Raw genomic sequence first — 12,765 nt, 5'->3', positions numbered from 1 at the left:
CTTTTACACGCAGGAGGAGCCTGTGCCGTTTGATTAGATGCGGTGGCCTGTTGTCTTCAGCGGACTGGGTGACACCAGATTTGTAATGGCTGACAGGAACAGATGGAGCCTCCATTGTTAGCCTGGGTGTCTGCATGGTAATGTGAACTGAGTTTCACCCGCCGACCGCACCGGTGACCTGACCGCGCCTGCAGCCTCACCCCAGCCTCGTCTGCCCCCTTTAACACCCTACATCACCCCCTTTCTTGCTCTTTCTGTGCTATTTGGGGCTCGCACACATTTTCAGGATATCTCTCCATCACACACTCTCTGCCATTCCAGTACATTTTTTGCATACATAAACAAATACATGCATGAAATTTCTCCCTCTGGTGTGTAGAATCTCCCTCTCCACACACATATGCATCCACACACACACACACACACACAGACACACACAGACCCCAGGAGACAGCCGGAGATGTGGGGCTTTTAGCCCTGTCATGCTGTTTGCAGGTCAAGTTTACGAAGTTGAAATGGCCTGTTTGTTTTTCTTGGATTGGGGGAGCACTGCTGGGCGCTCGGGGATGTTTGCTGGGAAGCTGCAGCGATGACAGAGCGCTGCAGGAAGAGCTTTGTTTCAGGAGGCGTGCAGGAGAGGTGACGCCTTTGATACGTCTCCGTCTTCTTCTTTGTGATCGTAATGATGCTATTATGATGAGCCATATAGTCTGTGTTTGCTCAGGTATGGATGTCTGCCCTAAAGAATTTGTCCACAGACATAGCTGTGCGTGTTATTTTCTGCCTTCCTCACATCATTTTGTGATTGTTTATTTATGGAACCTTTTATCTTATTAGATCCTGAATACAGTATGATGATTTACTGTATGTAATTTGGCATGTGTTATCTAATCCTTGATATTTATATGATATGTCTTGGAGATAAGGGATAAAGAAAGGGCTGCAACCAGAAATTATTTTCATTGTCGACGAATCTGTCGATTATTCTCTAGATTAATTGATTAGTTGTTTGGTCTACAAAATATCAGAAAATGGTGAAAAATGTTGATCAGTGTTTTCCAAACCCCAAGATGACATCCTCAAATGTCTTGTTTTGTTCACAACCCAAAGATATTCAGTTTACTGTCATAGAGGAGGAAAGAAACCAGAAAATATTACATAAATATATGTAAGATGCTGGAATCAGATCATTTTTATCTTTTTTTTCTTACTCAGTTAATTCAACAGTCGACAACTTATCTATTAATCCATCTTATTGGAGATATATGTCCAGTTGGCCTGCATCTTATGATTATTTGGGGAATTTATTTATTATTTGGTCTATAAAATGTCTAAAAATATTGAGAAATATCGGTTTTCTAAAGCCAAAGCTGATTTATTTTATTTTTTTTGTTATGATTATGAAATATTTTAAGTTTAAAGTGAGATTAGACAAGGAAAAGCTGCATATCCTCACAATATAGAAGCTGGAGCTAGGGGACGTTTTGCATTTCAGCTTGAAAAATATCTCACACGTTAAATAAGTTATTAGTTTTAGCATGTGTTTTCTGTTGTGTAGGCCTATTTAAAGAACGCAGGAACGTGACTCAGTGATTACTGAGCCGGACCAATTTCATAAACCAATTACTTGCAATAGAATGCAGTAGGATAACCAATTTGAAGTTATGTCTCGCTGTTGCATATTTCTCATTTGAATATGAGGAGCCAGCGCACAGTACCAACATTATCACTCGGCGGTGGCAAATAGAATATTAAATCTGAATTTTGTCATTTTGGCTGAAGCTTGAAAACGCTATATGAAGTGAAGTGCTTTTTGAAGGTGCACGCTCGGGTCTGTTGGCGGGTCAAATAGGAAAAAAATGATGACAGCTGATGGATTGATGCTCCTTTAGGGGGTTAATCAGCAAAGTTAAACCGGCCCTTGCCTGTGTTTAAAGTCAAGTTACGCAGGGATGCAACTAAGTTTCATTGTCGTTTAATAAGTAGATTATTTTCTTGATTAATCGATTAGTTGTTTATCATTGATTCCCAAAGATGACATCCTCAAATGTCTTGTTTCATCCACAAGTTAAAGTTGTTATTCAGTTTACTGTCATAGAGGAGTAAAGAAACCAGAAAATATTCACATGTTAGAAGCTGGAATCAGAGAATTTTGACTTTTCTTTTCTCAGAAAAATAGTTAGGGTTAGTTAATTTAGTAGTTGACAACAAATTGATTCATCTTTTCAGCTCTAAAATTAAATCAAGTTTCTGAGCTGCTTCACATTTTTAGAACAAGAGAAAAAGACAAAAGAAATTGAAATTAAACAACCTCCTTCGTAGCTTTTATCCCAGTTTGTCTCTGCAGCACCTGGACAGTATTTTGGGTCTGCATAGATGACCTCCTCGCAGGTTTGTCGGCCTGTGGTCGTGCTGTCTGCCCACATACTGAACTTTCGACCTTTGGCCTCTTGCTTGGCCAACCTGTGACCTGTCTGCACTCGGTCCAGAGTTGTGTGAATGATTGGCCTTCCTGTCACAGAACGCCCATCGGTCACAAAGTTTCTTTGGACTCTCTGATAGCCATCTACTGTATCTATCCGTCAGAATATCTGCCAGGAGATTAATTCTTCACTGCATTCGTCGGCGTATGGATTTTGTGACATTAAGATAGCGGCTGCTAGTTTGCGAGGAAGCGAGGGATATGTTAATGACCTCCACTCTTCCTCATTCTCCTTCACTCTCCTTTCCTCTCCTCTCTGCCTGTGTGCTTTTCTAGAAACACACACACGCACACACATTACGAGGCAGGAGCAGGCTCTGTGCATCGCTGCGACTGCTTGCCACCAGGGTTCAAAAGTTCACACTATTCCCCTAGGGCTACTGTGCTGCTGCAGATGCTGATAGTCTTTTCTTTCTCTCTCTCCCTCTCTCCCTCTCTCCCGGCTGCCTTTCTCTCTCTCTCTCTCCCTCGCTGTTTACACTATTAATCTTGTACACTCTCTCTCACACACTCACTCACACTGCCTGGCAAGAAGAGAGCGGCTTGAAGGGGGGATTTGGACGTATTTAACCGAAGGGCATCCATCACTCTCATCTCCGGCTTCACCCCCACCAAAAAGCCACACCGTGTAGTTTTTGCATCCTCCTGGTTTGTAAGCCCTCTGATGCAGCTCTCCCCTCATTTGCTTTGTTTTATTGTTGCATTGCATATAATTACATCCCTCCGCTGCCTCTGGTGTAGCGCTGTGTTGAAACCCAGGGAAAACAGGCGAAGGTAAATGTGCAGCAGTCCATCTGTAGAGAGGCACATAGGCAGAATGCAAAGTGGGAAGCTGGGGCAGGGTGGCTCCTAATCTCCCCCAGAGCTGTCAATGTCACAGACAAATAGCAAAACTATCAGATGCGGCGGGTTCACCCAGAGGTTAGCGTTCCCAGGTACCTCCTGCATTCACTCCCTCTCTTTCTCCCCCTGCCTTGCAAATGAGAATTTGATTTTGCCCTCCACTGGAATCCATTTCTGGAGATGAATGAAGTTTCAATGCCAAGCCCAGGTGGCCCCGCTGATTTCTTAGGGAAATAAATGGAGATGGGAGAGATGTGTTGGCCTGTACACAGACAGTGACACGACGGCTCCCAGTGCCTCTGGGATCCCTCTGTTTAATTGTTGCTGTAATGTAGCACTTTAAGGTCATTAACATGCCCTTGTGGAGTTATTCGTGGATGTTGGGGATGCATCCCTCTTTACGCTGGGATCTCCGCACGGCTGGAAGAAGTCAGCACTGTGTGTGTGTGCCAAGTGGGACAGAGCCGCCGAGGGCTTGTATACTGTTTGAAGATTGTTATCTACATTGGAAATTTTTACCTTTGATTCATAGTAGCCCATGCTGTAAGTTAGCTTATCTAAAGGACATGGAATCAGAAACCAGTAGATTAAGAAAATGATTTATAGTAAAGGCTATAATGTCCAATATGAAAACTGTCTTTAGTTTTATTTAAACAAAACATACAACGCAGACAATAACTTAAAATATAAATTCCCGACAGCATTGATGTCAGTGAAAGTGACAACATTTTTAAAAAAATACCAGGCTCAAATAAACAGCATATTTAAAAATCAATAATTTTAATTGTGACTCTGGTGGCGTAAATAAAGATTGTGGGCAAACAATAAAAAAAAAAGTTCATTAAATAATCATCATCCTTGCTGTTTTATATTGCATTATAGTTTTCTATGAGTTCATTTGTATATGAAACGCAGTTTGAAATGACTTCTGCAGCAGTTACTGTCATAGAGGTGGATTTACCGCTTTCCTCTGAATGAAGCACTGCGAAATTGGTTTATTTATTTATTTTCTGGCTTATTTACATATTTATTTTCAAACAAATAAAAAAACGATTAGATAAAAATGTTTTAAAAGTTCTTTTGTTATTTTAAAAAAGTTGAACATTGAAAAATCCTTTTTTTGTACAGTTGTTATTTTATAATTATTTTACATGCCTGTAAATGTGAACAGGTCATATAAAATAATTATACTAAATTTCAAGTAAGTTGTTTACTGGCACAGCACTTAGACAATTTATTTGATTTAATCTGTTTCAAAATAATCAATATTTCCTTTAGCAAAAAAGTAAAAACAAGCAAAAGAAGAACTGCAACATGTTTTTAAATGTTTCGAAAAGGCGAAATTAAGTAATCATTCGTCCATTATTCATATTTTTTGAATGACTGTGTGAAGGTAAACCTGCTTAAAAATATAATCAATTCATCACAATAATTATTTGCAGGTCTGCAAATTTTATAAATGAAATTTTGGGAAAAAAAGGAAAAGTTATTGTGGCATTTAATGAGAAAACTTACCAATAAACAGTAATCTTTTCATGATTTATGAATAGGAACTATTGTTTTGATTTATATGAATCCCAATAATAAAAAAAAAAATCCATCATTTTGTCCACTGAAAATAATTTAAATAAATATACGCTTACTTTTAAGCGAGGCCAGCTGTATCAGATTTAAGCAACACGCTGATTTCAGTCAGCGTTTGGCCTTATTTTCCTCGACAGAATACATTTTCTGTAACACCTGTTGCCTTTGGACTTGCTGTTGATTTATGACAGGAGTCAAAGAATTATGCCCTCATATAATTGTTTATTGGCGCAATATGTTAACAGCAGTGACTATAAAATAAGAGCAATTATATATAAAGGTAATAGGCATGAGATACTGCTCAGAAAGCACAGTGCAATAACACCGCTCCCACCAACGTATTTACTTACCGTTATTGCTAAAATCATATTTTAAACGTTTTTAGTGGAAATAAAAGAAGCATTTTAAAGTTGCAATAACTGTACGTTCAGAGGGCGAGTGTGTTGATTTTCTCTGAGTGTTTGTCCCTCCAGGCTCAGTCGTTGAGTCCGTTATATCACATTTTTATTACAGATATGCAGGCTCTCCTGTGGGCCTGAACTCCTCCATTGTTGGTATTTATATTCTTACTACTGTTTTCTTTTTTTTTTCTTTTTTTTTTGTCTGTGTCAGTGAAGCAGTTGAAAACCATCCCCAGCGATTAGAGGATCATTGTATCTGCAGTTAAGCATTTGAATAGTGGTAGTAAATCTAGAAAAGGGAAATTCAGGGTCGCTGTATACGCTGCTTATGGCTGCCCAGGGGGAAGCCGATGTCACATAGTAAATTTAGCCCCTTAGTGTCTTTAGAGTGGCCGGCCGGAGATGTAGGAAAAGAGCAAAACGGAGCCTAGAATGACTCGACATCTATTCCTGCGTAAAAGCACAGTTTTATTTTTTTTTTGGTTCACAAATTGCATCAAGTGTAACAGACTAACTCAGACAATAAAAGAGAGAAACACCAGATATTTCTGCCTCGCTTTAAAGTTGCAATATAACTGAATTTCCAGATATTTAAGAAAACCAAAACTGTGATATAAATCACATTAAAGTTTTTATTCTGTTGTGAAGCTTTTATCTCAGAGACAGAGATTTGTTTTTTAACCTGATTGACATCCTTGATTCAAAAAAGAAAAAAAATCCTTAATCACTCCTGCATAAATTCCCGCTCCCATTAAACATTATTAGACAACGATACAGGCATGATGCAGCCTGATATAATGCACTGCATGTTTTCTTTGGTTCAAACGCATGCATTAGGAGGTTCTAAACACGGTTTATGTATCGATGACTGAAGTCCTAATCAAATCAAGGGGAGGAGAGGAGGGCAGGGAAGACATTCTGCCCTTAACCTCAGTGCCTCTCAGTCTCTCTCCTCCCTTTTGACGGCCGCCTCGCTGGAGGGACGCACAGCAGAGGCCTTCTACTGTAATGAGGAAAAATGTATCAATTTAGCTCGGCCTGCGCGCAGATTGAGCGCCGGGTGGGTGAAGGTGCACCGAGTGAATCCTTTTTCCTAATCAAGGACAGTATCGAAGAGGATTGCGGTCTCGCTCGCTTCGTCTGTAGAGTCAGCAGCATTCCTCCCTGCAGCCCCCCTCAGGGCCAGGGAGCCTCTCTCTGCCTTCTGTTTCACCTCATCAGCAGAGTTCACACGAGGGTCAGGTCCTGCCCCCTGATGCTGCATTCAATGCAATACCTCTTGTATCGAAAGGCACTGTGAGAGCCCCCGTGCTCAAGGACTAAGCACAGGAGAAAGACAACATATGATAACTCGCTGATTTTGATTCCTACCTGTGCTGTTAGAGGGGGGTCACCTCTTCTACACGCTCTTAAATACAGTAGATGTATTAATCTCATAAAGTGGCCAGTGTTAACTGATATATTTCCCCGTTGATACCTTGCAATATGTTGCGGTTTCTGTTGTTCCTCTTGTTTAAAAAATAAGATTCTCTCAATCTTTAGTTAGTCTGTTTATTTGTTTAGCTAAAATTTACATTAATTAACATTAGGGTGATGTAAATCTGACAGATTTAGGGAAAAAATCTCAGGCAGGCTGATGTGAAGAATTTAATGAAATACACAAATTTCACAAAGCATGCACATTCAAATTAGATATAAATACTACGTGCTGGACAGAAGTACATGTGAAAAATAGAAAAATAAAGTCTGCACTCTACAGTTTTTAGCACTGTGTGATGTCTCTTTTTCAAACATCAGAATTAAAAGGAACAAACAAACAAGCACAACATAAAGCAGATAAGTTGAAATCATCTGTTGAATTGATAATTCAATAGAAACCATTAAATAGCAAACATTTTGATTAAACAGTTGCTCTTAAGGCATTTTTTAAATGCAAATATACCAAAAAATTCACTAATTTCAGCTCCTCAAATTAGTTTTTAATAGTTTTGATGGTTTATTATAACAGTAAATAAGCGGTTTGTACGTCTCAATTTGGGAATAAGGAATCACTGATGGGTATTTTTTTACTATTTTAAGATGACAATGGCGATAATGAAGATAATCGTTTTTTGGAGCCCAAATAATCAGAGAATAAATCGTAGAATACATTGTGAACGTTAAAGAAACCCAATAAAAGCTGTTACTGAACAGACACATAACACACAACTTCACAACAACAGATGATACTTTAAAATATAAATGACTACAAATATACAGCATAACCCTACAAGCACAAAATACTACGGAAATATAGACTTGTCAAGCAAATACGCAGGACACACACACACACACACACACACACACAAGCACATAAAACGATCAATATTGAAAGACACTCCTTGTATGTCTTATACATCTGCATGATTTTGAATAAGATATGTTTATGCACAAAATCTCAGAACATTAAAAAGTGGCACAGAATAGGAAAAGAAGAAAGAAAGAAAGAAAGAAAGAGAAAGAAAGACAGAAAGAAAGAAAAAGGCAATTTTTTAAAATGTTATCCTATTAAAAGGCTTTTTCTCCGTGTCACTGGCTAACTGAGATGTTTCTATAGCTGGAAATACAATCCTGTTTCCTGCCTCTGGAAGTACATGTTCCCCTGCTGAGTCTGAACCCTGCCTCTGCTGTCGCACCCCTCTGCCTGCCTCCCGTCTCACAGAAAAGATGCTAAAGCGGCTGCTCGCTCCATCTTCTGCAGCACCATCAACATCTCGGGCGCATTTTTGTGTTTTCATAACATCTTTGTTGCATTATGACCACCGTTAGATCTAATGTAACGTATTAGTCCTCCCACCAAACCATTTCCCTTCATTTTGATTCACTCTCTATCCAGCCTTTGATTGACTTTCAGCCTAAGTAAAGTGGATTTTAATGAGAGAATACATTAACTCCCTCTGGTCATGCTAACATAAATCAGCCTTTTCTTGCGGGATCAACTGCTGAGCTCATAACACCATGCTGAGAGAGTGTGAATAACCAAATGAGAGATTGCGGCTGTGGCAAACCGCTGGCAGCTCAGATGCATTGTTGTGTATCCCCCCCATGAGTTTAAAACAAGTTCAGGAAGGCAACAGAACGGAGCACTTATCAGCACACAGGTCAGCTTGCTTATGGAAATGTTCTTTTGTCAGGATCAATTAAACACATATCTCAGGTCAATTTTCTATTGATTATTTCCTTCCATTTGGAAACGGGGTGACTCATATCTTTTCCTGCTGATGACCACTGAGAGCAGTTAGATCCAGTTAGCGTGGCGCGCAGCAACTCCTCACCTTGATTTACAAAACACATGACGAGGCTCTAAGATCACATCTATCTGCTTCTCTTTGTTGGTAATTGCACTCAGCTAAATAGGTTATGCCGAAATATCAATAAATTGCCATCAAATTAATGTCAATACCAAAGCTGTGGATGGTGCTAATTAAAACGCAAAAGGGATGAAAATGAAGTCATGGCATTGCCCTGAATAATTGATAACGCAATTTATGATTTTTATGAAAGAGTGCCGTCTGTCTGCGATTTTTGATGAGGCCTTAATTAGATGCATTAATGTGTCTCTCTGTGCCTGTAGTCATGCTCAAAACTCAAACACCATGATGGTTGTTGGGGTTCTTTAACGTCCTAAATTACACACTTTCAAATAACATTACCTCTGAACATCCACTTAAAATTGCATGGGTCCCAAAGAGGTGTTAGTGTGTAATTTTCATTAAAGGAGGCATTGTTAACTCAGGACCAATCACATCCTGCTTTTGTTTAGGGTGGGATCAGGCAGCATTAAGCAGTGTGATGCGTTTACGTTGTGCTGCTACCCTGTGGAAGAATCTAGAACTGTTGTGTGCATGTTTCTTTTCACTTAAAGAAAATGTTCACCCAGAAATGAAAATTCAATCAATATCTCCTCCCCCCGATGGAAAGTCGAGTGAAGTTTCGTAGTCCACAAAACATTTCTGGAGCTTCACAGCAAAACAGTCTCCTAAACGAAGTAGATGGGAACTTGTTTTCATAGATACCAACTATCTTAATATGCCTGATTTATTATTTTTAATCAAGATTAATGCATTATTCCCTGAGAAATTAACAAAGATGTAAAAAAAAAAACGCCTATGGCACAATGTTAAATAAAGCGAGACAAAAATGTCTGGATCTGTCCCTTTATCCGGATCCGTACCAAAAGTAAATGGGGTCTATTCTGGGCTGAAACCCATCCTCTGTCCAAGTTTCGTGGAAATACGTTCAGTAGTTTTTGTGTAATGCTGCTGACAAACCAACCAACCAACCACAAATGGACATGGGTGAAAACATAACCTCCTTGGCTGAGGTAATTAAAAACAGTAAAAAAGACAAAAATAAAAAAACATGCAAAAACAGCTTGTCCGGTGTAATCCAGGTCTCTGGAGGCCCTAAGGTCCCAAATTGATTTGAAGAGATGTTATTTACGCCCGTGACGCTCACTCAGGCTGAAGCACCCACTTCAGACGTGGAATGCGCTAATGTTTTTAGCTTAGCAGCTACACTGAAGAATTTGGCTTAAAAAGGGTGTAAATAATGTCTTTTAAAATCAATTTGGGATCTTGGGGCTTCTGGAGACCCATATTTCGCTGTTTGTATGGAACAATTTTGCGTTTTTTTGTTGTTGTTTTTTAAGTTTTAAGCAAGTCCCCAGCTAGCTCAGTTGTTTAGGACGTTAATACTGCAATGCTAGTTAATTAAACATAGCTGCATTCACTAGTTGGCACTAGAAAAATTAGTATGTTAATATTATTTTTACATTTTTTGTAATTACATATTGACATAATTTGCCCTGAAATGTCACGTCTTCCTGTGCGTTAAATTATACTTTAAACTTAGGTTCAATATTGGCATTTTATTTTTCTGACAGTGTTTAACGCTATAGATTAAATTGTGCTCATTTTGGACTGTTTTCGTAATTCTAGATTTGTTGACTATAGGGATGCAACAAATGGTTATTTTTTATTATTGATTAATCCATCAATTATTTTCTCGATTAACAGATTAGTTTAGTTTAGTTTTAGTCTAAAAAATGTCAGAAAATTGTGAAAAATGTCTAGATTGCATCCTCAAATGTCTTGTTTTGCCCACAACCCAAAGATATTCAGTTTACTGTCATAGAGGAGGAAAGAAACCAGGAAATATTCACATTTAAGAAGCTGGAATCAGAGAATTTTGACTTTTAACAGATTAACTGATTATCAAAATAGTTGCCAGTTAATTTAATTGTTGGCAACTCCTTGATTAATCATTAATCTTGAAGCTCTCGTCAGAAAGTCTGAACTTCCCTTAAATGTCAGGTAAATTAATTGTTAGGAACATCACTAATTTGCACCCACTCAGTTGTGCCTGTGTTTGAGATTCATACAAACGAGGACAGTCAAGTGAGGTCAGGTCACCCAGCGTTAAAGTGTTAAACACGCATGAATGTGTAATGTTTATTGACTCAAGCAGATCAGAGTGATCCCGTGTTGATTTTGTACCTCCTCATCTATTAGCCAGGCTCGACCTTTGAGATAAATGAAGAGCGAGGGAAGCAGACGGATGAGGGGATTAGAAGTGGGCCGCAACAGGGAAGCAGGCCCGGAAAAAAAATGGACGGACTGCCGGCGGATAGATGAGGTGGGGGGAGCATAATGACCGCTGTTTGTTATGATGTACTGAATCAGGTTCTCTTTGACAAAACAGTCCTTAGCACCTCTGTATTTATAGTGTCACCGGTCAGTCCATCCACAAAGGCAGGCTGATGATATGTGAGCGTGTTAGTGCAGTGAGGTGTCTGGGGCTCTGCCCGGGAATGACCCGCTCATCCGTCAGGCCCACGAGCTGAAGCAGTGCCGGGTTATCGGATCACAGACCGGATTGTTGTGAGCTTAAATCTCTGGAATGTTAGCCAAGCAAAAAGCCAATATCAGCTTTATTTGCTCTCTAGATCAAAGTTATTCAGACTGAGGTCACTGAGAATCGACTGCAAACTTTCAGAGAGAGCTGCACATGGTTGGATCGGGCATCCTTTTCATGTTGCCGATTTTTATGAATGAGAAAGAGGCTCCCATTTTGTCTAATGTTGGGGGATGCTCTTTGTTTAAACCAGAGGACCCAGTTGTGGGATGACATGTTTGGTTTTTCCCAGCAGTTAAGCAGGTCCCTTCTGAGAGGGATGGACTCCAGGCATTCCCCTGAATGGGGTGTCACACTGACTAGTGTAAATGGTCTTTAAATTGTTCCTGTGTTTCAGACTAAAAAAGCGGTTCCTGCTCTCCCTTTGCTTTTTTTCCTGCAAGGCTAATGCCTGTTGACTAATGAATTTGGCGGAAGCTTGGCTTTGTTTTTGACACACGGAAAAGCCAGGTACGCTGGTTGAGGCGCAGGGCGGAAGTCCACCCTTGAGGCCAACCTGGGGTCAACTTCACAAGTTTCCCACTAATGGATGAAGGCTAGAAAATAGGTCAGATTTGTAGATTTCTTGTTAGATCTTCAAAACTAACCTTAACATGGAACAGCTGGTTTAAAGCTGATTCTCGAGGTCAAGTCGAGTACCAACTACTTTCTAACTATCACATATTGATTCCTGTTAGATTACAACACTCCTGTAAAGGTGGAAATGCCCAAAAAAGTAATTCTACACCTAATCTTATTCTCTTATTAGATGTTATTATAATCTTATTAAAGGGGTAAGGGACATTTTTGTCCATTTCAGAGAGTTACTCTATGGGTATCTGTCTTGCATCTCAGTTAGCTGCTCTACTACCAGAGGCTTGCGGGTGTGTGTGTATCAGTACAGGCCAGGGACATTGCTATACTGTCTGTCGTGGTTAACGTCACTAAATATCTTGTTAAGCTCAGAATTTAGCGCAGGTATCAGTGGGCTAATGTGTCATTTTTACTGCCACTGAAGAGGAATAAATCATGTTTACGATGTTGTTGTTCGACTGGCGTTTATTAGGCATGCTAATGCTACCAGTATTAGCTATGGGTGTTGGTTTCATCTCAAGTGGGGTCCTCTCCCATGACATTTTGAGCGTCAAAAACTTAATTTTCTTCTGGTGATTTTTTATGCACCAATTTGTGCCTTTTATGCATCAATTTAAAGTGGAACTGAATATCTACAGTATGTCAAAGTAATAAATACTGTGTAATAAACAGACCTGGAACGGAACATCAAACTTATTCGAAAAAGTCTAGATGGGAGAAGTCTTTTTTATTTATTTTTTTTAGCTATTATTTTCCCTTAAGGTCAGTCATTCAGTTGAAAAACGTGCTATGATAATGGAGGAGACAGAGCTGGTCTGCATTCTCTCCAGTACAGGATCTAGATCTTGCCTGGATGACTGAGAGCCTTCATCAACATCTTGCTGAAACTTTGCTCCCTTGGGACGGTGAAGGGTGGCGGGTAGCTGC

At 39.6% G+C, this 12,765-nt stretch overlaps 1 protein-coding gene across 5 annotated transcripts in view; it reads left to right on the top strand.

Annotated features, from left to right (window-relative positions):
- The window catches only part of skap1 (src kinase associated phosphoprotein 1), a 42,307-nt gene that overhangs the window by 8,153 nt on the left and 21,389 nt on the right, over positions 1-12,765 (top strand). The gene's annotated exons all lie outside the window — the stretch shown is intronic.

This window comes from Pagrus pagrus (genome assembly GCF_965226575.1).
Source record: "Pagrus pagrus genome assembly, chromosome: 21".
Lineage (NCBI taxonomy): Eukaryota > Metazoa > Chordata > Actinopteri > Spariformes > Sparidae > Pagrus > Pagrus pagrus.
The sequence above is the reverse complement of the archived record's forward strand: the minus strand, read 5'-3'. Positions and strand labels throughout refer to the sequence as shown.